The 25,377-nt window shown below is 41.0% G+C and overlaps 1 long non-coding RNA gene across 8 annotated transcripts in view; it reads right to left on the bottom strand.

The window, feature by feature from the left end:
* The window catches only part of LOC138113569 (uncharacterized), a 212,736-nt gene that overhangs the window by 172,874 nt on the left and 14,485 nt on the right, over nt 1–25,377 (bottom strand). For 3 of the 8 annotated variants that reach the window (XR_011152241.1, XR_011152251.1, XR_011152256.1), the window contains exon 2: nt 18,780–18,915. The exons of the other annotated variants lie outside the window; for them this stretch is intronic. This is a non-coding gene — a long non-coding RNA (uncharacterized lncRNA). The remainder of the gene's footprint in view (nt 1–18,779; nt 18,916–25,377) is intronic. 8 annotated transcript variants of the gene reach the window in all.

Here is a 25,377-nt window from a genome sequence, read left to right as displayed (position 1 = left end):
AACAACTTATATCTGCTTTTCAGAGCAGGGTAAAGATCAATATACAGAAATGGGACTTAGACAAACGTAAAAATGATAAGATAATGCCAGCAAGAACAATACAAATATTGATCAATTTATTTAAGAGAGTGAGCAGAAAAGGAGAAAACATCATCTGTGGTGACAAACTGACAAAGATGCCGGCAGCTAATAAAATGGATGATGAGATAGGAAATAGTTCTTTTTCTTATTATTTACCTTTCCTTAACTCCACTTTGTATTACCTCTCCACTTCTCTTCCTGTTCTCAAATCACATTTTAAACTTACCACAAATCAAAATCTCAATAAACAGAATATGGTTTAGATTATTACAATGCCAAACCTCTGTAGAAGTAAAGGATAGTGGAGATATAGAATTGCTATATTAATTATACTAGAATTAAGGTACTTTCTGTAGCAAATAAAGTTGCAGATCAGAGAGCTGCCTTGTGCTGTGGTATAATTTGCCACAGACTAGAATTACTTATTTTAACCTATACCTGTAGAAAAAAAAGTAGTTAAAATAGGTGTAAGAGGCTTCCATTTCAATTTGGGTAAATCAATGCACTTATATGTGCCACAGAACCCCAACTTTTTCCTGCATAGTTGGCTTTGTGTCACTGAGTCACAGGACCAGCCTGTGAGAATCACTGTGCAAAGTGGCATCTGTCTGCAAAGCACCCAGGGAACAAACATTCCCCACTCTGGTACTCCTTCAAGAGACATTCCTTCACTCACTAAAGTGTTATGGGACATTTTAGCTTTTCTTCAGTAAGGATGTTTGCTCCAGATAATTCAGTGCTGATCAACAGAGAGAGAGTTAGTATCCCCCACATCTCTCTTGCAGACCTCTCCTACAAGAACACTTCTACAAGCTCCTGAACTGCTCTAAGGTAAAATTCTTCCCTTCAGCAGCATATGCAAAAACTGGAGCACTCAATCCTCCTTTTCCGTAGCACTCCTCTGCCAAAAGTTGCTGAATTAGAAAAGGCTTCTAGCTTGTTAATATCCTGCCAACTGACACAAAAATTAAATTTCATCCAGTTGAATAAGCCTCATTTAGTCAAGGGCCATTTACAATTTTTTGGAAAAGCTTGATTGCACCACCACAGTTAAATACAACAGCTTATCTTTGATAAAGTCACCATATCCCTAATATTGACTTAATCCCTGAGCACAAATCTTAAGGGAATGGATATTGCTGAAGACTGATTCCACAAATGATGATGCAAGAAACTCATTGCAAAATATCGGGGTTTTTTATTCTTTGTTTTAAATTCTTCAGTCCTGAAGACCACATCTGCTGAAATGCCATCTTAGCCTTCCTCCAGAAGCTTTAGTTCTCAGATTATCTGGGGTGGTTTTGTTTCTGCTTCCAAGTTGAAGCTTGTGTTCATGATTTCCTGATTAATGCCCACAATGAAAATACTACAAGCAGAACAAAGAATGGAACTGAAAATGAGATGCTGCATGTGACTTAAAGATGACTTCTCCATGGAGAGACAGTTCATCCAGAATCTGAGCACTTTATTTGCTCCCAGATACGCGTCCCTTGAGAGGTAAAGACTTCTTTCCAGGTTATGCAGGTCCCATGTTATAGCACCCTTTACCAAACACAGTGGGAAATGTGACATTTTGTTGATACAGTCCATAATGGATAGAAATGAAGGACAAGAAAAATAGTTTACTTCCACTAGTACCCACAAGAGAACTCTGTGCTACCCTTGCAGACCAATCCAAACCTTGACAGTGCTCCTGTTACAGGTTCAGACATGTTTCATTGAAGAAATACATTAATAGAATTCTTAAATATTCAGCTGCTTTATCACAGGAACATTTTCATACTTGTATTTTGCTTGTATAGAAATTATTTCAATTAATTATTCCACTAAAACATTTATTTTCAAATAGAAAATGCTAGAAGCACTTAAGTATCTGCAGTGTGCCTTTGAAGCTGTACAATATGTTATGGGTTTCAGAAAAGTTCCATTACTACAGACTTACTCTAAAAATCATAATTTGACATAATAATCAGGCACTGACACATTACCAGACCTCTTTACCAGAGCATCAAAATTCAACTGAAAAAAAACCAGACAAAAAAAAGAAATCATTGACAGAGTTGAAAAGAAAATGTGTGAGTGGGGAAAGATGAATATCTGAAGGAATTTGTTATTTGCATTATAATAAAATAAGAATTTTTGTGAAAGCAGCAACTGAAGTTGCATGGAGGGAGGTGTAAGAACACCTGAAATCCTTTTATTGAAAACCTTTGAGGTATCTCAGAAATACTGCTGGTTAGAGATGTCAGGAATAGTTCTTTCAGCGTAATGAAAACCAAAGAGAGACTAGAGCTACTGCCATGTGATGATCCTGCCCTACATCTGCCAAACCTTTCGTGACTTGCCTGTCTTGTCTTGCAGGTTATGAACAAGACAAAACTTTTATCTGTGGAAACTGAACCACATCTCTTTGAGCTGCCTCTGTAACACGCACACTGGACTCTCGAGTGGGGCACCGGCGCACACGGTGAGATTCCAACGAGGGGGGCACAGTAGCCTCACTGGCCAAGGCTGCCTGGAGGGCAGTTCCTTAGGGCAGATCAAGGGGAGATCTGGCACCCAGGGAACTAGGAGCCTTGAGGTCAGAGGTTGGTAACTTCTGCCCGGAGACCATCAGGTCTGTGTGGCCACTGGACAGGCAATATTCTCTTCTCTAGCAGGGGAAGGGGAAGGTACCCAACCCAAGGGGGATTAGCACCCCAAACTAGGGATCCTGAGTGTGGATTCGCAAGGGGGGGGATTTCTCACGGCGCATCAAGCTGGGAATCCTGTGTGCAGGGGGTTCATTGAGGGAGTGAGAAAAGTTCCTTGCAATGCAGTGACAAGCTGGGAAGAGCGGGGGCCACGCATTGTGAGAAGCTCCCTCACTCAATAGGAGTGAGAGGGAGGTGTTAGAACCTGCCAAGATAGGGATAAGTTTTATATTTCTGTTTTATGTATGTCTAAGTGATTTTATCTTTTAATTTGGAATGCAAGACTACTTGGGTGTAATTCTGTTGGTAGTATTTGTTATATCTAAATACTTCTTTTATATCTACCTATCAGTGATATAAATATATAAATTTTTTTTGTTTGAGAGATTGATTTGGTTGCATAGTTGCGGGAGGTCTGATAGGCGAGGTTCTGAAGTGAGGCTTAGCCAATAGTCCTCAGGCCCCCTATTAGGGAGAGAGTGTATGAACGTGGACTATTTAGTTTGTGTAGGTGCTTTTATTTGTTTTGGAGTGTATTATACCTGGATAGGTTTGTGTATCTGTGTAAGAGGGAGCTTGCTGGTGTGGTGTTGGGATTTTGTGTATCCCTTCAATATAAGGAGGTTTTAAATCGCAGAGCTGTTGCAGTGGTTGTTGGTAACTTTACTGGTGCAGTCAGGGCTTAGTGAACGCAGTGAAGGGTAAATCTCATCAGCAGAGCAGTGACACCATCTTGTAATTCTAGAGAAGGTTCTCACGACAGCTGAGGAGAACCATCCTACAATTTGTGGGACACCCCCAGCTCCAGGAATGGGTGGTGTTGTAAGTTACAGAAGGAGAGGGGCTGGAAAGCCTTAGGGTTCACCCAGTTTCTGGTAGCTTTTGAGGCTTGTTTATGTTCTCATGGTATTTTCCCATGGACCGCCATCTTTAGTTCCCACGATCTTTTTGAGGTTCCCACGCTTAGTTTTTATTTTTTTTCTTTCTTTCCCTCATTATAGAGATACCTGGGGTTATCATTCTAGACCAGCAGTCTTATTAGTTTTCCTATATTAAAGAATTAATTTAAATATAGGACTTGAGTTATTTTGTAATTCTTTAAATATTTGAATTATAATTAAATTATTATTAAATCATGGGTCAGTGCACAGGGAAGAATTCCCAGAAGTTCAAGAAGGGAAAGACCAAGATAAAAGACATTTCTCCCAATAGTCCCTTGGGAGAAATGCTGGAAAATTTGGACAGAGATGACAGCTTAAAGAAATTAGATAAAATAAAAATAGGGTTGAGATTTGGTCAAAGGAGAGGATTCAAGAAGGACCCGTTTATTGGCTCTTGTATGGATCTAAATAAAAATGGTTATGTGTGGCCTTAAATAAACATATTAATCTAAAGGAGTCCCAAGACGAGGAGGAGGTTCAATATGCAGGTTGCTGGCTAGAAAATGAGATTTGGGACAAAAAGGTAAGAGTGTACAAAATGGAAAAAGAGGTAGAAAAAGAAGAAAAGGAGGAAAACACTAAGAGGGGATGGAATCCTTTAGATGACCTCCCACCTCCTTCTCCACCACCACCACCACCTATAGTTCACCCTCCTACCCCTCCAGTACTCCCTTCTAGTCAACCAGTACCACTGCCCACACCTCCACCTCAGCCTCTTCCTGTGTATTCCAATCCAAACCCCAAAACCCCAATAATCTGCCTGACACCGTTCCCCGCTTCTCTTGTAGTCCAGCCTTATTCTCCACATCCCTCCTTAGTACCCCATAGTTTCCCTATGCCTCTTACTACACCTCCTACATTTCAGTCTGTTCCCATTAGTTTCTCTCTGATGTCCCCGTCACCTGCTGAGGAACCGGTTCCTAGCAGAGGAACTGAACAGGGAAGGGATGGACTCCAAGGTTCTCGGGAAGTTGATAGATATTGCTGTTGTAGGAATGCAGAAGTAGAGAAACAGGAAAAATCAGAAGGGAGCTCAAGTCAGCACAATTATAACACTCGGTCTCAAGCAAAGAAGTGCTAGTCTAAGGAAGAAGTAGTGGAAAAGTTGTTGCCATTGAGGGAGGTACCAATGGGAGGTGCTAGGGGAGGAACTGGGTCTGTAAATGCACCATTAAAAGCTTCTGAGGTCAGGAACTTTAAAAAAGAAATAAAAGAGTTTACTAGAAGACCCTATAGGGATATCAAACCAGTTAGACCAGTTCCTAGGACCTAGTATATATACATGGGAGGAATTGAACTCTATTTTGGGCATCCTTTTCTCCCCAGAAGAGATCCAATTAATACGTGCAACAGGGATGAGAATCTGGGAAAGGGACAACAGAATTGGTCCCCGAGGGGAGGAGAAGATGCCAAATAATCAACCAGATTGGGATCCTAATGAGGAGCTGGGGAGAAGAAATATGAGAAACTGTAGATCTTCGATAGTAAGGGGAATACGAGAAGCAGTTCCTAGGACAAGTAATGCAAGGCTAGCTTTTGATAGCCAACAGGAGAAGGATGAGACACCTAGTGCATGGTTGGAAAGGTTAAAAAGAAACTTTCGGTTGTATTCAAGTGTCAATCCAGAAAGTCCAGAGGGACAAATATTGGTAAAGATACAGTTTGTAACCAGAACGTGGACTGATATTCAGAGGAAATTAGAGAAGATGGATGATTGGCAGGAAAAAGGCCTTAATGAACTGTTGAGGGAGGTGCAAAAGGTGTATTTAAGGATGGAGGAAGAAAAGACTAAGATGAAGGCAAAGATTATGGTGGCCATAGCAAAAAAGAGCGTAGGAGCTGGGAGGGAAGAGTCAAAAGGAGAAGCAGAGGAAAAAGGAGGGCCAAGCAAGTGGAGGAAACCACCCTGGGTTGAGATAGTCTGTTATTATTGTAAAGAAAAGGGTCACACACAAAGATTCTGTAAAAAACAGCAAATGGATGAGGCAATCACAAAAGAACAGGACACCCTAGAGAGGATTTTAAAAGGAGATGATTAGGGGTGTCAGAGGCGCTATGCTCTGGGGAAAGAGACTGGACATCAGATGGAGCCCCTGATAAATTTAGAAGTTGGCCCCCAGAGCAAAGAATATGAGTTTTTAGTTGACACTGGAGCAGATAGGTCATGTACCTGGAAGCTTCCAGCAGGATGCAAATTAAGTAATCAAAAGTGCAAAATAAAAGGTGCTAAAAATGACCCATTTGATGTATTCATTATGGAACAAGTACAAATAAAAGGAAACTCTAGAGAGGGATGTATAAGCCTGCTGTATATACCTAAGTTAGAGTGCAATCTCTTAGGTCGAGACTTTCAGCTACAATTAAGAATAGGTGTGGTGCCAGAAGAAGGGCGCATGGTAGCAAAGATAATGATACTACGGCAGGAAGATGAAGAGGCGATAGATCCGAGAGTATGGGTGGAAGGAGGAGGTCATGGACTGTTGGATATTTCCCCCATAGAAATTAAAATGAAATCAAATATACCACCAGTAAGAGTAAAACAATACCCAATTTCAGCAGAGGGAAAACAAGGACTGACTCCGGTGATTAAGGACTTGATTAAAGATGGGATTCTGGAACCATGTGTGTCTCCGAATAACACTCCAATATTACCAGTAAAAAACCAGGATGGTACATATAGATTGGTACAAGATTTAAGAGAAGTGAATAAACAAACTATTGCACGATATCCGGTAGTAACTAACCCGTATACTTTGTTAAGTAAGGTATCAGCCAGACACGAGTGGTTCAGTGTCATCAATTTGAAAGATGCATTTGGGCTCGCCCACTGGGAAAGGAAAGTTGAGGGTAGTTTGCCTTTGAATGGCAAGATGAAGATACAGGAAGGAAACAGCAATTGCAGTGGACTAGGCTACCTCAAGGGTTTATTGAGTCTCCAAATCTATTTGGTCAGGCTTTGGAGGGAATATTACAGCAGTTCATACCCATCGGAGAAGTACAGATTTTGCAGTACGTTGATGATTTATTAGTTTCAGGAGAACTGAAAGAAGAAGTTCAGAGGACAACAATTAAGTTATTAAACTTCCTAGTGAAAAAGGTTTAAAGGTTTCAAAAAGGAAATTGCAGTTCATAGAGCCTGAAGTAAAATATCTGGGTCATTTAATTGGAAAGGGTTTTAAGAAGTTGGACTTGAGTCGTATACAAGGGATATTATCGTTGCCAGCTCCAAACACTAAGAGAGACATAAGGAAGTTATTGGGACTAACTGGATATTGTAAACTATGGACTGGTAAGCACACAGAATTGGTAAAATTTTTGTATGAAAAATTGGTAGGAGATGAGCCTGTAAATTGGAATGAGAGTGATGAAGAGAAACTAAGAATATTAAAAGAAAAATTGATGACTGCTCCAGTGTTAAGCTTGCCTGACTTAGGAAAGTTGTTTGAATTACTTGTAAATGTAGAAGAAGGAGTGGCTTATGGAATTTTAGTACAAGAATGGTGTGGAGTTAGGAAACGGATTGCATATATATCTAAGTTGTTAGATCCAGTTGTCAGAGGATGGCCAACATGTCTCCAGGCAGTGGCTGCTACCGTAACCCTAGTGAAAGAAGGTTATAAGTTAATGTTTGGGAATAAAATTAAAACGTATACCCCACATGATTTGAAGGCCATATTAAGCAGGAGAGCCAGTCAATGGATATCAGACAGCCGACTCTTAAAGTATGAATTAATTTTAAATAACATTGAAAACCTAGAGTTGGCTACCACAAGAGTTCAGAACCCTGCCCGGTTTTTATATGGAGAACCAGAGGACGGATTAGAACATAAATGTCTTGAAACCATTGATTTACAGACAAAAGTGAGGGAAGACCTATCGGAGCCCCCCTTAACTGAAGGAGAAATCCTGTTTGTGGATGGCTCCTCTAAAGTGGTAGAAGGAAAACGAGTATCAGGTTACACAGTGATTGATGGAAAAAACATGATGATTATAGAAAAGGGAAAGCTCCCTGCTAAATGGTTGGCCCAATGTTGTGAAATCTATGCTTTATTAAGAGGCTTACAATGGCTTAATTATAAAAGAGGAACTATTTATACAGATTCTAAGTATGCTTATGGGGTAGTACATACCTTCAGGAAAATCTGGACAGAGAGGGGATTTGTGAATTCAAAAGGAAAAACCTTAACTCATGAAAGCCTAATTAAGGAAGTGTTAGAAGCTTTAAAAGGTCCTTTAGAGGTGGCAGTAGTCCATGTTAGAGGACATCAGAAAGGGAATTCACTGGAAATAAGAGGGAACTACTTAGCAGATCAAGTAGCAAAGAAAGCTGCTATGGAGGACAGTGAAGGAGTTCTTCATTTAGTGAATTTGAGTGACAAAAATGATGAAGATAATAAGGAGATTCCAATTTTTAGTGAGAAAGAACAAGAAGAGTTACAGAGACATGGTGCTGTTAAGAACAAAAAGGGAGAATGGAGAACGCCAGACGGGAGACAGGTTTTGAACAAGGCGCTGACTAGAAAGATATTAGAGAATTTACATGCCTCGACCCACTGGGGAACCCAAGCATTGTCTGACCATTTTCTGCAAGTGTACGTATGTATTGGAACTTTTGAAATTGCTAAGATAATCACAAAAGATTGCATGATTTGCCAGAAGATAAATAAAAAGGTGATGAGAAAAATGCCGTTAGGAGGAAGAGAATTGGCAAGAAGACCCTTTCAGAACATTCAAGTAGATTTCACAGAGTTACCACAAATACAAAGATTGCAGTATAGACCATTTAACTCATTGGGTCGAGGCATACCCAACTACGAGGGCGACAGCAGAGGTGGTTAGCAAAATTTTGCTAGAACAAATAATACCGAGGCATCGGGTAGTAAATACCATTGATTCAGACAGGGGCCCGCATTTTACAGCAAAGGTCTTACATCAAATAACCAATGCCCTGGGTATTACATGGAGGCTCCATACCCCGTGGAGACCACAGAGTTCCGGGAGGGTGGAAAGAATGAACCAGACATTGAAAATAACCCTCACAAAATTAATGGAAGAAACAAAGATGAGCTGGTTAAAGTGTCTCCCTCTGGCCTTGATGAGGATAAGGACAAAACCTAGAGCAGACATAGGTGTTTCTCCATACAAGATGATGTTCGGTTTACCCTTTTTAACTATGTGAGGTAACACAGGGGCCTATGAGGAAGGAGAGCAGAGTGTAAAGAAGTATGTACAACTACCAGCACCCTAAAGGAATTGTTGCAAAAGGGATATCTTCCCTCAGACTGCGCCTATCGATTTTAACATTCATATGTTCCAACCTGGCAATTGGGTCCTCATCAAAACTTGGAAGGAACAACCATTAACTCCTAGGTGGGAAGGATCTTTTCAAGTCTTACTAACTACAGAAACTGCAATGAGGACACAAGAGAAAGGGTGGACCCTTGTTTCCAGAGTAAAAGGACCGGTACCAGCTCCGACTGAATGGACAGTGGCGGGAACGACAGACGCTAAGTTAACCCTAAAGAAAAAGCCACCAGAGAGACTGTGAGGATAAGATTTTTAACGGTTTAAAAAGCGTTATTAAACTATTTATGAAGTATTGATCATAAGTTTATGTAAATCTCAAGACTTACAGATCTTTAAAGCTTGAAGTCTGATTAGTGAATAACTATTTGACCTAGATATAGAAAACTTGTTTTAATATTTGGTATTTCTCATTACAGATACTAAGGTTTTGAAGAATAGAGCATCCTCCCACGCACCTAGTAATTTGACCCAAAAAGGAAAGGAGAAAACAAGTTGATACAAGGAGGGAAGTGAGTTACTGCAATGAGAGGTTGATTGAGATTGGTAAGAACACCGTGGGTGGGAAAGCGGGGGGGCAAGACCGGATCAGGCTGCACTCTTACCACGGAGAGTCGTAGATCCTCTGGAAGAGGTGGAGGGGAGACATGGGTGGGAGAGTGCCCTGTACCATGCCCCCACTAATAGCAGCCCTCCTAATAATAATCACCCAAGGAGGAGAAGCAAAGCCCTGCGACAGGTGTTATTACCCTTTGTATGCAGGAGACTCTCAGATGGCCATCCTCAGGACCCATACTAACCCAAGTCTTTCTTGTATTAACTTTTCACAGCTAAGCACTTGTACAGAGGATGGAAAAACCTACTGGATGTTTGAAAATGTAGGAAAATTTAAACAAAAATTGCTGGGAGAATGCCCTATGAGAGAAAAATAGATCTGTTCTGAGAAAAGACCTGTAGAGCAAGGGGTAAAAGTGTATGAACCAGACTTGATTAGAGAAAAGGAAATGAAAGGGATAATAAATAAACCTGAAATCCAGATGTTGGGAGGGAAAAACCTATTTTTAGACCTGGTAGAAAAGATAAGCCATGAATTTAATATTACTGACTGTTGGATTTGTGGGGACACTCAAATGGCAGAAATCTGGCCACGGGTGGGGATTGCTCTGAATCCCCAGGAAATATTAAAACTATGGGGAAAGGAAGTGCCTAGTCCTGATGAAAGGAATGAAGAGGAGGTGTGGAGTTTAAGATCTGAAGTGATCGGAGAAGAGTGTTTATGGAGGAGAGGTCCTAAGTACATGGTCTATGTGGGTGAGCTGTCCTGCAAAAGGTATTTTGTAAGTAATAATACTAACCAATGGTGGATTCCCTGGGCTTCAGAATTGTATTGGGCAAAAAACCAGAAACAAGGCTGCTCCTATATTGAGTGGGAGAAATTATATGAGTGCATTACAAGAGAACCCAGCCCCTTCCATGATGAACCCCAGCTTTCAAAATTTTGGAATAAAGGTGGTATTAATACAATGAAACCCTCCAGATTCTGGGGAGCCCCAAAAGGACTCTTCTGGCTTTGCAGAGCGAGGGCTTATGTGATGTTAGCAGAAGGCTGGGCTGGAAGTTGCATGTTGGGCATCATCCAACCATCTTTCTTTCTACTCGCACGAATTGAGGGACAACATTTGGGAGTACCCCTCTGTGACGAATTAAAACAAAAAAAGGAGGGAGATTCAAATAGGAGGGACTCAGAAATGGGGAGAAGATGAATGGCCCCCAGAGAGAATCATAGCTACCTATGGCCCCACCACCTGGGCCCAAGATGGGTCGTGGGGTTACAGAACTCCCATCTATATGCTAAATCGAATTATTCGCCTACAGGCATTAGTAGAGATAATATCTAATCAGTCCACTCTCGCTACTGATTTACTTTCAGCCCAATCCCATCAAATGAGAACTATGATCTATCAGAACCGGTTGGCATTGGATTACTTATTAGCAGAAGAAGGGGGAGTATGTGCAAAATTTAACTAATCAGAATGCTGTGTTGAAATAGACTACCATAGTGAAGCTATCAAAAATATCACCACAAATATTAGAAAGTTGGCACACATTCCTGTCCAGAGATGGACCCCATTATTTAAAGCAAACTGGTGGGATAACCTCTTGGGAGGAGGGTGGTGGAAAAAAGATTTATTGATTGCTGGAGGTGCTTTAATAAGTATTGTGTTCTTCCATGTGTGATCCCTTGTTTAATTTGGATGATTATGAGTGTTGTGCAAAATTCCATTGAAAAGTTAAGTGATGAAAAGATTGAGAAGATCAGGATGATGAGAGCAGAAAAGCAAGAGGAAACCCCAAAAACAGCAAAAGAGACTTATGAGAAATACCAAAAACTCCAAAAAACATATCAAGTTTATGAGGATACAATTTAAATTTTGAATGGTTGATGTGGGCCAGAGCCCAATCAAAGTTTTAGAGGGGGGAGTTGTAATAAATGAATCGGTTTTGGGGTGTTGATTGTTACTGTTTGGATGAGATATAAAAGAGGGCAGTTGATAGTTGGATAAATGGGCATGTTATCTGAGGATACTGTGAGACTGTCCAGGTGTAATATCAGAGTGTGAGCACAATAATAATCAGGTGGAGACGCAACTGGGGATGTGATGATGTGATGGACTAGAAAATTACCTCATGCAGGTGATGTCAACATCTTGGACCTCTACTGGATAAAGGATTATCCAATCATTCTATGCCCTCGGGAAATGATTGGACAAAAATGCATCTTGATAAAGACCAACAGAACCCCTGGAAGCGAGCCAATCAGAAGAAGGATCCAAAATCCACCCAATGTGAACGGACATAGGGCATAAGAACGGACCTGGGACTTTATCCGGGGTCCTCCTGCAGAACTTGGGGTCCAAGGGAGCACCCAGTGGGTTGCACTGTCCTTTCTGAGTGCTGGTTTACTCTGGCTTGTCACACGGAGCCTGGGCTTATCCTGGGTTCCCACTCTCAGTCGTTAATAAATAAACGAGTTGGCTTTTCTTTTCAGAAAGTCTCAGCCTCGTTTACAACTAGGGTAGCTGCTTACCCTGTGTCACTGACATGCTCAAACCCCTTCAGCCAGGGGGCACATTGCTGCTGGGTAAATCTGGATGCCCCTTTTGCCAGAGCCTTTTTCATGTGTTGTGAAAAAAACTTCACTGGGTTCTTTGGCTCAGAGTAAGCTCAGCATACAAACCACACTGGCCTCAGCAAGGGATGCCACAGCCAGGTGTAGCACACTGCAGACACCTCCCACCCCCTGCACTGGCAGTCTCTGGTAAGCAGGGGCTCACAGAGAACACAAATGTCACAAGCACCAGCAATTGTGCATGGCAAACCACCGATCCAGATCAGAGCCCACAAATAATGGCAAAAGAGGGAGTAAGACATCGTTTATCGAATACAAGAAATCAAGCAAAACAAAATAGGATAGCAATCAGGTACCTGAGATGAGCATGCACTAAGGGAACATGAAAATGTATTTTCTCCAGAAAATACTTTGAATTAATAATAAAAAGTATGTTCTATAGAGCCAGCACTAAACAACCAATAAGAATTTGGTATAGAATATCTGAGCTGTTCTTTCTGCAGAAGGTCTAAGGACACTCTTGGAATGGTTTAAGTTGCAATACATTTATATTTCACCTTTCTTCACAGGAACACCTCTACAGGTGAGAAATAGTCATCTCCAAAAGTCCCTTTGTAGCTTGCCATAAGCAAGCAAGCGTTCCAGACTAATACTTCAGCCCATTTTTCTAGAAAACGTCTGTTGAATACGTCATTCAACAATCCTGACAGCTCCTGAAAGTAGCTTAGATTTTACTTTTTCCTTACTAAATAATTTGAGATCAAATATTTTACTATTTGTGAATCTCATCTAGCAGCCATTAACAGATAAACATGTAATTGCTGTCAAGTTATCTTGATTAAAAAAAACCCCTAATCTCAGAAGAACGCAACAGATGATAACCACATACATTATAAACACAGAAATGCTCTGAAAAGAATACTACTTTCTCCTTGATAGTCAGTCACTCTCCTCTTGCCTTTCTCTGGAGAGAAATTGCAAAGAGCTGAGCATATTCAGTGCCCTTCCCACCCTCAGCTCTTCTCCTGTGGCCAGTTGCTCACTTGTTCCACAACCATCCCACAGTTCCGGGTATTTTCAGGCTATCAAGGATTTCAGCAAGTCCCTGCTCTGTTGTCATCAACAGATTATTGCCAAAGTCTCGTCCAGAAGTTTCACTCCTTGTGAGCTCTGTAAAGTTGCCTGGTGTGGTGTTTGAAGATGCCTGAATAATTAATTAACTCCTTGAGCACACAGTGAGGTGCATCTTGTAAAAACATATGGGCTGACAGAATCCTTTTCTCTGTGTCTCTGTAGGTGGTTTCTTGTGTTGGCTGAAAGTCAATCCAATATTAAACTATACCCCAAGATTAGATTTTTTCCATACTAAATAATTCAAGTTAAATCAAGTGGCTGCTCCTTTATAGCTCTTGGGATATTCCAGTTAGCTTCTTCCTATAGAATAGCAGCAATCTACATCAGCTCAGTAGCCAAAGGTGGGATGACAACTGCAGCTGGCACCTGAAGGGACATTATACAAGGGAGCAGCAGGGTAAAGCAGGTGGATTTAGTTTGGACTTCTCTGTGCCCATGGGGATAAAGATGGAAATCATGATCCACAGATGGATCAGCAAACATGGGACAGCTGAGATCTAAGGAAGAGGTAAATGGATAGCATCCCAAAAGGACAGAACAAGTATAAAAGCTGGTCCAAGCTCCAAAAGCAACATAGCCTTTTGCTGAAAGAGAAAGGCTCCCCAAATGCTTGAACAAATACCCAAACACTAGAAAAATAATGAAGGCTGTCCCTAAGTGCCTTTGTATGAGTGCTTTTGAGGTTTTCCAGAGTAAATCCTCTGTTGTTCCCAGCAGCACCCTGAGCAGAAGGTATAAAGGGTTAAACACAAAAGCAATGATTCATATTTCTGTATAATTACTCTAAACATTGAGTTTGGTTATTCCTAAAATGTTCCCTACTTTAGCAGTGTATCATGACTATTTATTTCAGTGTTCTTTTGTGTTTCCCTTCTAACACTGTATGTAAAACAGAGGGTTTGAGGATGAATTATTTAGCTCAGTGCAGAAAATGTGCTTTAAAATCATCTTCTTGGGGACACTGAAGGCATTTATTACCCTGGAAAAATTCAGATCCAGCATCTGTTATCCTGTGTGTTTTACTGGCTAATGATGAGAACCTGGGGGATTTGTTTACAGCAGGGCTTTCTGGATTTTTGTTTGTTTTCTTTTGTTTATTTCACTCAAAGACAATAGGAAATTGAACAACATTATTAATATTTTAATGAAACAACTTAGGGGTTTTTGACAACTTACATTAAGTCAGGTGGTTTCCAAATTACCCTCCTTTACTTTTGTTTCTCCAAGTTGCATATAAACTGATTTTGTAATTTGACTTCTTTGGGACAGGAGTCCTGAAGCATCTTTTCTACTCTTATCTAGGAAAAATTATAGTGAATTCTAAATCCATCCACAGAAGAAACAGGTGGAAACTGTAGTTCACAGGAAGTACTTGAAAGCAGGGAGGCTGTTCATGTGCACGTAGCTATTTAGGACAAGGCTGTATTTATTGTGATAAACAGTCTCTTACACATTGGTTTGGCAGATTTTTGAGTTGTCACTGAAACCACAAGAAAGGCCAAGTGTACGGAAAACAACACTCTGCATATTTCTGCCCCTCAGGATAAGGGGAAGGGCAGCTGCTCCGTGTTTGCTCCAGAGACAGAGCCATGCCTTCCTAACAAGAAGAGGAGAAATAGCTGCTTTTGTTCTCCCTGACTTTTTCATCACATGTGGGAGGGGAGCACAGAATGGTCCCCGGTCTGCTACCACAACAAAGCAGGATCCAGCCAACTTCTTGCCAAAAAGAGGATGCTTGTGCCTATATGAAGCCCCATTGGCTTCCCTTTTCATCTTTCAAGTTATCTTTGATTTTTCTCTAAGCCACACTGGACACCCTTCAGTACTGTTTATGTAAAGAATACCACACTAATTCCAAGAGGAATTTATTAAATGCCCCACAAATTGAGCCAAACATCTGCAGAGCTAAAAGCACTTGAACAAATCTGAGCAAATGAATCCCAACTCTTTAAGACACACTAGGGCCCTAGCACACTCCAGGGCCTTCATGGTTAACCTCTGTTCCACCTGCTGTAATGATTTTGGAGAAGATGAGAAGATTTTGAAATCAAACCACTAAAAAAGAAAAAAAAAGAAAAAAAAAAAAAAAAGGAAAAAAAAGATATCCACAGAGGAAAAAAGTTTTAAGGAGTTCTGTAGGTTACAGTTGCCAAGGAAACCACTTTGCAACAAGCCATATGGTCAGAAAATCTATTTTCTTTGTTCTCTAGGGAAAAAAAAGGAAGTATTTTGGTGCAGAGTGGAGGAAAAATCCCACAAAAGCTACAGAGAATAATATTTGCACAGATAAACTTAATCACTAATGAGAAAAGATAAATGACTTGCCAAACTAAGCTACAGAGCTCCAGCACTAACTAAAATATTAATATAGGGGATGCAAGTTCCTTCCTGCTTTACGTTCATACTTTGAAATGAGCAGCTTCCCTTGGTATCAAAGCTCTTTACTGTAGGTGTGAACTCTACAGCCTGAAAGATGATCCCAGCACTGGCTTTGATTTTTTTTGTCACCATTGCCCTGTGCTTTCAGCATGGGCTTTGCTGTTCTAGCAGGGACCACGGCCCATAGATGTGCCTTTTCAAAGCATTTGCCTTTCAACCTTCCATATTACCAGGTGTAAGCAGGAAATTGAGGGAAGGGCTGGAGGGAGTCTGTGGCAGCATGTTACTGTTCCAGACCAGAACATGACTGCCTGCATCCCTGCCAGCACTGAGGACCAGAGCAGCTGCAGTTCCCATGGACAGAGCACCCCGATGACCAGCGGTAGCCAAGGGGCTCTCTGGCACCTGCCTCCAGACCTGACCCCAGAGAGGGAAACCACATTTCAGCTTGAAAAGGTGCACCACAACCAGGTTTTCCTGTGCAGTGATGCAGAGGAGTCCTAGAGACCCTCATGGATCTGCAGAAAGAGATGATGAACCTGTTTGGTTTGTTTTTTTCTCATGAATAGAAATAATGTTATTTGACTGGATCTCTTTCAGTTCACAAAGTGTTTCCCCGTGTTGAGCTTTTGATGGGATACCCTTCCTTTTCAGACAAGGGTGAAAGAGCAGAGGAGGCTGCTGTTCTGCTAAGTTCTTTATTTCATAGTCTCATAGTTTTCTGAAGGCAGAGTTCTAAGGGGCTACATGATAGGGCCAAGCAGTAACAGCAGCAGCAGGCAAACAGCAAGCAGAAAACAGCTTCTTCTTCTATTATCTAAACTAACAGAAGTGTGGATTATAATTGTTAATTGACCAATAAAATTGACACACGACTCTAGTTTTCCTTTTCTTAACCTATCCTGGTCTAATTCTACCAGTCATAAGCCTCACACAAGTGTTACACAGGTATTACACAGATTTGCATATACAGTTTCTATCAGCTCTTATTGTTTATGTGAACACTCTATCTAAAAAATATGAACAGTATAATTCTATCTCTATTTTCTCTAAAGTAAAGAATTCTGTGAAAAGGTAACACTGCTGCAGCAAGAACTGTGTTTAAGGTCACTGCTACAGCTTTTTAATGTTTAAGGCACTTAGCATATATTTCTACTAAAAAAAATAAATATCTATATTTCTATTTCACTTTGGTGTGGCTTCATGTATCTCAGCTTGTCCAAAGGTATTAATTCAACCCCTGTGCTTTGGCTTTCCTCTGGGCCTGGGTCCAGAGGAGCTTTCACTCCAACATCCTGGTAGAACTATTTTCAATGGTCTCCATGCTAAGACATTCAGAAAAGTTGTTTAGTTCCCTGATAATAATAGCTTTGGGGGCAAGGGAAGGAAGTCTTTGAAAATAAAAGACCTGCAAAACAGCAAAGATGTAAAACTGATTTTAATCTGACCACAGCTATTCAGTCCCCCTTTTCAGAAACAGGTTGCTCTTCTGTTCAAACTGCTTTACTCTCATAGCAATACCAACAGAAATGTTAATGATATCAAACAGAACAGTTTCTCCTCATTATGAATAATGAATATTTGCATGCTCTTAACAGTGCTAGCTAGTTTTCTCCAAAACCAGGCTTGGATACATGCACAATCACAACTTATGTTTTAAATCACAGTCTACACTGGTTTGGCTGGTGTTACAGACCTGCCAAAGAAAAGTCTAAGGGGAAAGCAAATGCAGACTACATCTCAGATCTTTTTCTGATTCTCTGTTTGCCCCTGTGTCAGGCAGCAATAAATGAAATCCTAACTTCCTTTAAAGTTGATGACTCTGGGATTTACCGTATCAGTAATACAATGACATTCTCTCCTTCCCAAACAGGGTTTTTGTGGGATACTGAGACATGGCTTTCAGAGAAAGCCAAAAAAGGTATGTGGGTACCAGGACATAGAGGATTTGTTCTGTCAAATCTGCAAATATTTACAGGAATAAAACAATTGATGCCAAGGCTGGCAACCAGGAGGAAAGCATGTTCCTTTTCCTCTTAGACTCACATTGATATTTTATCTGAACCCTGCACCAAGGAGGCTGCAGTGCTGAGTGAATTAATCGTGGCACAAAAGTCCCAAGGTACCCTTCTGCCTGTTATGAGGCTGTTGATAGACCTTAGGAAGGATGCTCGGAGCAGGAAACTTGGGTTCACAATAGACACCTACGCTCTGTGAGCAGGGAAGTGTTTGTCTACATTTTCAGAGAGAAGTGCCTGAAAATCAAGCATCTTCAGAAGCAAAGGAATCTGTACTTAATTGAAATGTAAATTTTCTATCATCTTTTGGAGCTAGGATTACTATATTTTTAAACCATCTTCTGTCGGTGTTCCTGGAAAGCCTCCATCTCAGGCTCTCACTCATGGCCTTCACAGCAATCCTGGGCACTTGGCAGCTCCCACCTATTGCACCCTGAGCCAGCACTGAGGGGCAGAGGACAGAAGACTTTCCCAAAATGGCACTGACACTTGACCTGCTGTCCTCAGGGATCTTAGTGATTGAACAGACTACTCCCAATAAGGACACTAAAAATATTTTTGCTGGCTCTTCAGCTTTCAGCTGTGAAACTGAGAAAGCCTCTAAAGATTATGGTTAAAATTACCACCTGAAAGAACACCCTGGGAACCATCACTTTATCAAAATATTAAGTCAAGGAACCAAATGGCAAAGTGACAACAAGGACCAGCCAACAGTGGCAGAAGCTTTCAGGCAGCATCATTAGAAGAATCACCTCAAATTCCCCCATTATTCACGACACCAGTCACTTCCGTTTCAAAGGAAATGTCTTCTACCTACTTAGCCCAGCCATTTACCCTGGCTTTTCATTCTGTAACTAAGGACATCATTCTTCCAAGAGCACAGCTAAAGGCCTGGTAGCTACAAGAGGCTTTGCTGCCAAATGAGATCACAGATTAACAAATCACAGAAATGATACAAGGACTGGATTGCTTCTTGTTTACTCAGACCTTTCCTCAGGCCGACTGCCAGCCTACCCATTCTGCAAAAGGAGCAACTTGGCAGCACTTTTGCTCCTCTTAACATTTATTCTGGCACATTTAGCAACTGATCTCCTCTTACCTGGTGCTTTTGCATTAAAGTCCCAGTTGAGGTTCCAACTGAGAACAGTTTGCATAAGGTTCTGAATTCCTGCTTTCCAATCTTTGCATCTCGTTCTTTTAATGAACATGAAGATTGCTCCCAGCAATACCTGAACCTAAAATGAACCAAAAAATGTATTACAACTTTAAAGCTTGCCAGGCAGTGGAGGAGAAATTCACACCAATCCCAGCTCTCAGAACAGCTGTTGTGACAAGGTGATACTGCTAAGGAGTCTCAAAATAGAAGCCAAGGCAACTACTCTCCCTGTAAGGGTTCTGCTGTGTTTTGCAGTCTCCAGCTGGAATCTAATTGCAATTTAAACCCAGAGCACAAAATCCACAATATTTCCCACTTTTAAAAGTTCTTTCAAGGAATCAGGGAAAATTAAATAGAAAATCATAATCTAGATTTTCTTCAAATCAACATGGATTCTCCAGAGATACAGCAATTCAATTATCTATTCCGCTGAATTTAGTGAAACACTTTTTGTTAAATAACAAGGTACCAAGGAAAAATAATGCTTTATTTCATATACTTCCCATTATGCCCTGTGGGAGTTTTTTCAAGTCAGATGCAGTTTTTTCAACAGCAGATGCTAGGTATAGCTGAAAATCTAACACACGTATTTTCACAGATATGTGTTATTTGAAACCGTTTCATATTTGAACTTCAGGAATTCTTCCACATCTCTCTCAGTGAATTATCTCAAACTACATTCTGATAATAAAGATGATTGACACAATTGTACTTATACTTGCTGCCTGCCTACATTCCACTCTCAGGGGTTGAAAGTTGCTGCTGCAGGTATTGTGAGCACAGACTGGTCCATTCAAACACAGTACCCATGTCCTGCATGAATGTATTTACCTATTTATTTTTAAACCAGGCTACATTATTTGATCCACCTGTATTAGCAAGGTAACATCTACATATTTCATTGTGGCTCTGCTGGATGCTTACTGAGGAAGGACTGCACGTTTCTGCGTCTTGATTATGTGCTGGGGATAATCTACTCATGCAAGACAAAAACAAACAGTTCATTTTTCCCATCCCAATTTGCCATATCAAACACAAAGTATGAGCTACCAATGGTGGCAGAAGTCTCAGGGTGTGGGAGTTCTTTGTGGACCAGATCACACTTCCTGTGGCCATTTTTAAATTTTCTTCCTAATATGAGTTGAAATGATGTGGCTTCCCCTGTAAAAATGTCTCATAATGCAGTCTCAATTTTATTTTTTTTGCACCACCTATGTCAGTATATCATATGATTCCTTTAACTATGCACCTTGATCAGTTCCTAGAAAGAGGACCATGAAATAATCATAAAACCATAACCAATCATTTACCACGAAACCTGTTACCTTTCCACCCTTCCCAAACCATGGAGGTATATGACCCTAGAACATAAACCATCTCTTCCTAATAAAGATTTTGAACACAGGTGGTTAAGTTTTCAAGTGCACTCTTTGTCACTCATCCACAGAAGAGACAGAAATGATGGATTTCCTGTTTCCCCTCAGCTGAGGTGCATCGAGCTCAGAGCAGGACACCCAGCTGACCTGGTCATTCATGGCAGGGAGCCACTGGAATTGCTGTGTCACAGCAGCTGTAGCTGCAGGACAGCAGAGACCAACCCAGATGGCTGCTTCTGGATTTGCAGAAAGGCAACATAACCCCTGACTGGCATGGGTTAGAGGAAATTCCTGCATTCATCTTGCTCAGAGGCCGTTCCAGGACAGCTGGAAGAGCGCACAGCCCAGGCTGTGCTGGGGCTTCCCTGAGTGTGTGTGCTCTGACAGCACACTGTATCATGGCAGAGCAGGCTTTGGTCCTGACTCATTTTAGCCACGGCACACAACTTCCAACAGTGAGACCCCTCAGAGATCTGCCCATCAAATGAAGCACAAGAGAAACGGGGCCTTGTGTAAATGTTTGCTCTTCCTTTGCACACGTGAGATAAGATCAAGATGGATCTATCAGTATTTCATCCACCTCTGGAGCTCTGCCTTTAGAAGGGCAAGAGACAACCAACAGCACAGAGGAAAAGAGTCTTGTGCTCCTTCTTCGCACTACTTTGAGCAGTGCTGAGCAAAAGCCACTCTAAATCCAGTTACAGGCCACATAAGAGACAAAGAGGGTCCTTGCTGGTGGTGAAATAACAAGTACAAGTAATCCTGTGTGTCCAGAGAGCTGTTTCTGAGTGCCCAGACAAACAGTGTAATAAAAACCCTTTTCACATGAGACCTTTTCTGTCCTGTCTCCTTCAAAAGGTCATCTTTGGGAATTTAACCTCTTGGCCTTTAAAAGCTAAAAGAACCTGCTAAAAACAGGTTCATTTTAAAATCCAGACACTGTTTTTTAAAGCTCTTAAATACTCAAATGTTCAAGAAAACAACACCACACATAGGACATTGCTCAGAATTTACCTGAATGTTTTCTCAGTTTTATCTCCTACACACTCCTTACTAAAAATATTGCTTTAAGAGATAATGTGATGAAAAATAAGATTTAGCCAGAGCATACTTTGCTTTGAGGTAAATTTACACATCATCTTCTTTCATAAATACATAAGAAAATTCATGGCAATGTGCATCTTAGGTGAGCTTCATGTCTCTGCCCTGTTCTGTTCTAACCCATGCTCTTCTGCTAGGATTATATTGGGATATCCATTTTATTTGGTGATGGATACTATTAAGCATAAGGGAAGATGTCAATTAAAAAATCTCACCTTGCATTCCTTTCTACATAGAGCAAGTTTGCCAGTATAATCAAATTTAGAACTTCTGATGCTTTTCTGAATGCTAGTTCAGAAGTTCCCAGGCCAATGCCTTTGCCATCATCCACACCAGACACTTTCTCTCACCTTTACTTCTACAGGCAGAAATACCTAGTTTTCTTCATCTAAAAACGTATTTCACTATCATTCACATTTTGAAGACAGGTGTTAAAATCTCCATTGAAAAAGAACAGGAGTGACTGAGGTCTACAGTTATTTTTGCTTCAGTGAAACAACTTGATTGACAATTTGCTACAATTAATCCAGCTCATTCCAGTAACATTAAATATCTCAAAACAAGTTTCTGAAAGGAGGATTATTTTTAGCTGAGTGAGCCTAATTACCTGTTCTAGATAAACTGAGTATTTAAAGAGATCTCAGTTCCCTCCTTCACATAGCTGCAGATAAGGAAAAAGTAAAATTCATGCAAATTTTTACAGACAAAAGAGACATTTTGGGTTGCAATTGATTATTTTTATACCATTATTAGTAACAAAACAGGAGTCATGATCCCCTTTCTATTATCATTATGGCAACGTTACTTCTCAAAGCTTCACCTGTAGCTCTCTTACTGTACAAGTAACAAACTACTAAGTGACAGCTTTAAGTACACGGCCTGTGCTGACACCTGAGATTCAACAGAGGACTAACCTACTTTTGCATTGTAGCTCTCCTTTTGATCATGATACATCTCTGCAGAAGTAGACCACAACCCTTTTGCTCTCTTCATGCTCTAATGAGGGCTAAACTCATTTGTACTATTACCTTAATATCACATGATGTCAACAGTAATAGTTTAATCAGTCTGTGCCTCTTCTTGACTAGCCACATGAATTCCTTCCCATTCAAATGAACCCTGGAGTTAATCGAATTATCAGTTTTTAGATAGACATTATTATCAGCTTTCTATTTTTATTTCTTTTATAGCCTCACTCCCAAAACTGCCTTTCAAAAAATGTCACTGCAGGCAGGAGCCTGTAGAAATAATGTTTGCAGATTAACAAAAAGGTGAAGTTTGTGGGAATTTGGCTGTGTTCACTCCCAGCCCAAGGAGATCCTACTGAAAGTACAGAACTGGGATGAGTTATGCAAACACTGCACTGTTTCCATCACCATACCCACTTGGTCAGGATTGTTGACTTGTTATATGGATTAAATAAGGAAGCAAACACAAGTGGTAAGGCACTGCCTTGACCCTGGATTTATATCTGATCCTCAGGATCAGAAAGGGGCCATCACAGGTTTAGCTCCTCTGTACACAGCTCTGAAAAAAACCAAAAACCATTTAGTAATAGACAGCTCCTGAGCCCCAGCTCCCAGTGTCTGCATTGAAGTGCATAAAATCAAAATGTTCAGTGCAAACAGAAGCACTCAGAAGTGGCACGAGGGTCATACAGCACCTGGCCAGAATCCAGCTCAACTCCCCACATCCATTTGGCTGGGTAAGCTCTCACAGGTTTTTCTTTTAATCTAACTTACCCAAGTTTTGCTTCAGCCTGTTCTTCCAGATACTTCCCCCTGCCCTACTTCAGGGTTATAGTTATTTCTAGCAAACTTAGAGAATGCAGAAATTGAAATAGAAATCCTGAAACATGCTGGAGCTTTACATAACAGGTACAAAAAGGGTTATTGCTCATCTGAACAATAATTACAGGAAAAGATACAAAATAGACCTAGAAGGGGCCTCAAATTTACATGGTCCCTTCCTTTACCTCAAGGCAGTAGCATTTTAATCCACACAGCTGCTGACAGGCACTTGTCTACCTTATTTTAAAAGGCTCCCCACAAAGCCTTGTGAACTGTTGGCTCTTCAAATGACTCTCCCATCACCTTGCAGATATACAGCTTTCCTCCAACCTGTAACAAACATATTAATGCTCATCCATTACAGACTGGACATGGAGAACACTGTTAACCCACCTCTTTTCATCCAGCCTTTAAGTGTTTTGAGGACTCCTGTTTCTTATTCTTCCTGTCTCCTTTTAGATATTTTTACCTTACCAGAGGACCTTACAGCAGAGCAATCAATACTCCTGTCAAAAATCAGCTATGCTATCAAAAATCCTGCTTATTCCACCTCCACTCAGCTACCGTAGCTCCAAATCCTGCAGTTCCTAAAGCGAAGCTAATCTGTACACAAGACAGCACCTATTCAGGACACCATTCATAATCACTGCATTCTGTAATCAAAGATAATGTGCAGGGGGCTAAAAAAAGCTTTCAAAACCCATGATCAGATAGATGCAAAACCAGCAACCCCCACTGCTTCCTCGTTCCCCCAGCATGTTACTCAAGTGCATATGAAAGGAAGGCTGGAGAGCTGACAGGAGATGTGGTTTGCCTCAATTTGTGGAAGCAGCCCATTACTTTGGGGACTAACACACACATTTAATTCATGCAGCCTCTTCCAGGGTCTGAAATACAACAACTGGCTGCAGCTGAAGGCCGTTCCACAGCCAGTGTCAAACACAGTTTGCTGTACTTGCACGTGGGGATAATGAGCTTGGTTCCCATCACTTTGCATTGCCCAAGATCTATCATTTTAATGTGCTGGACTGTGACACATGCCAAATGAAAAGAGTGCTTGACACAGTGAACCAGACATTTTGAGATGCCTTTGAATAGAAAGTGTGCATCTAACATCTCTGACAACATCAGGGTGCTGCTTTAAAAACAGCACAGAGATACTGAGACTTTTGGAGCTCATGGAAATGATCCAAGTTCTGCACCCATTTGGGGGCCTCAGAAGCCAAGCACCTGGTCAGATATAGGAGTTTTAACCTATTCTCTCAAGATGCTGTAATTGACAGATCACAAACCTTTTTATTCTGATGGACACACATCCTTGTTCCTAGAATGCTCCCAGAAGCATCATCTGTGGCAAGACTGTATTATGATAATTGCAAAGTTACATTAGACTGTGTGGAGTCTGTGTAGCAACGTTAAATTAAATTTCTCATTGGCTTCAAGGCTTGCTATCTGTAATTAGTGGCTTCTGTTCTTTATTACACTGATCTGTAGTGCAGCACTATTCATCACCACAGTCTTAGTTAATTATCCTTGCTAATGATTTTCACTGCGAAAATCATTTCACAGGTCCCATTTGCAAAGATTATTTTGTGATAAAATGATTGGCTGGTAAGGCACCATCGTGTGCTGACAAGCTGGGGCTAGGAAGTTACTTAGCCTGTAAGATGGTAGCTTAGTTGAAGCAGTCAAGAGAGGAAAGCATTACGATTTCAATTTGGCAGTAAGGTTGTTACCATTATCTGCCAGATGTGCCAGAGGGTGGGAGTGAGATGTCGTAACAGTGTGCTAAGGGGAGCTCAGCTGGAGGGGAGAAGAACAGAAAAAGGAAGACTTTAAACATCTCTGCAGTTTTCAGCAAGCCCTGCTGGCAGCTACTGCTGGTCTTCTTACAAGAGCCAAAACATATTTTTATGGCTAAACCTGTACTTGACAGAATGGACAGCATCTACTCTGAGGTTTAGAGCAGAGGTGTTCTCTCTGTGCTGAGTGATTTTTGCCCTGCAGATGGGAGGTTTAGCCAAGGATGTGGTTTGGTAGAGGTTGGCTGTATCCCAGAAAACTGAGATGTGGCCACCCTTTCTCAGGCTAGAGGAAACTGGCATGGAGAATGGAGCCAGCAGAGGACAGCCATGCTTTACTCTTCATACAAATACAGATGACTTTCCCTTTCTCAAGGATCTTCCATCAGAATCAAACAAGTTTTGTTTCACAATAGCTTTTGATTACCTAAGCTTCTTAATAGCTATAAAAATCAGAGGATGAAATTTGTCA

This window comes from Aphelocoma coerulescens, chromosome 7 (genome assembly GCF_041296385.1).
Source record: "Aphelocoma coerulescens isolate FSJ_1873_10779 chromosome 7, UR_Acoe_1.0, whole genome shotgun sequence".
Lineage (NCBI taxonomy): Eukaryota > Metazoa > Chordata > Aves > Passeriformes > Corvidae > Aphelocoma > Aphelocoma coerulescens.
Note: the sequence above shows the minus strand (reverse complement) of the source record. Positions and strands in the feature narration are given on the sequence as shown.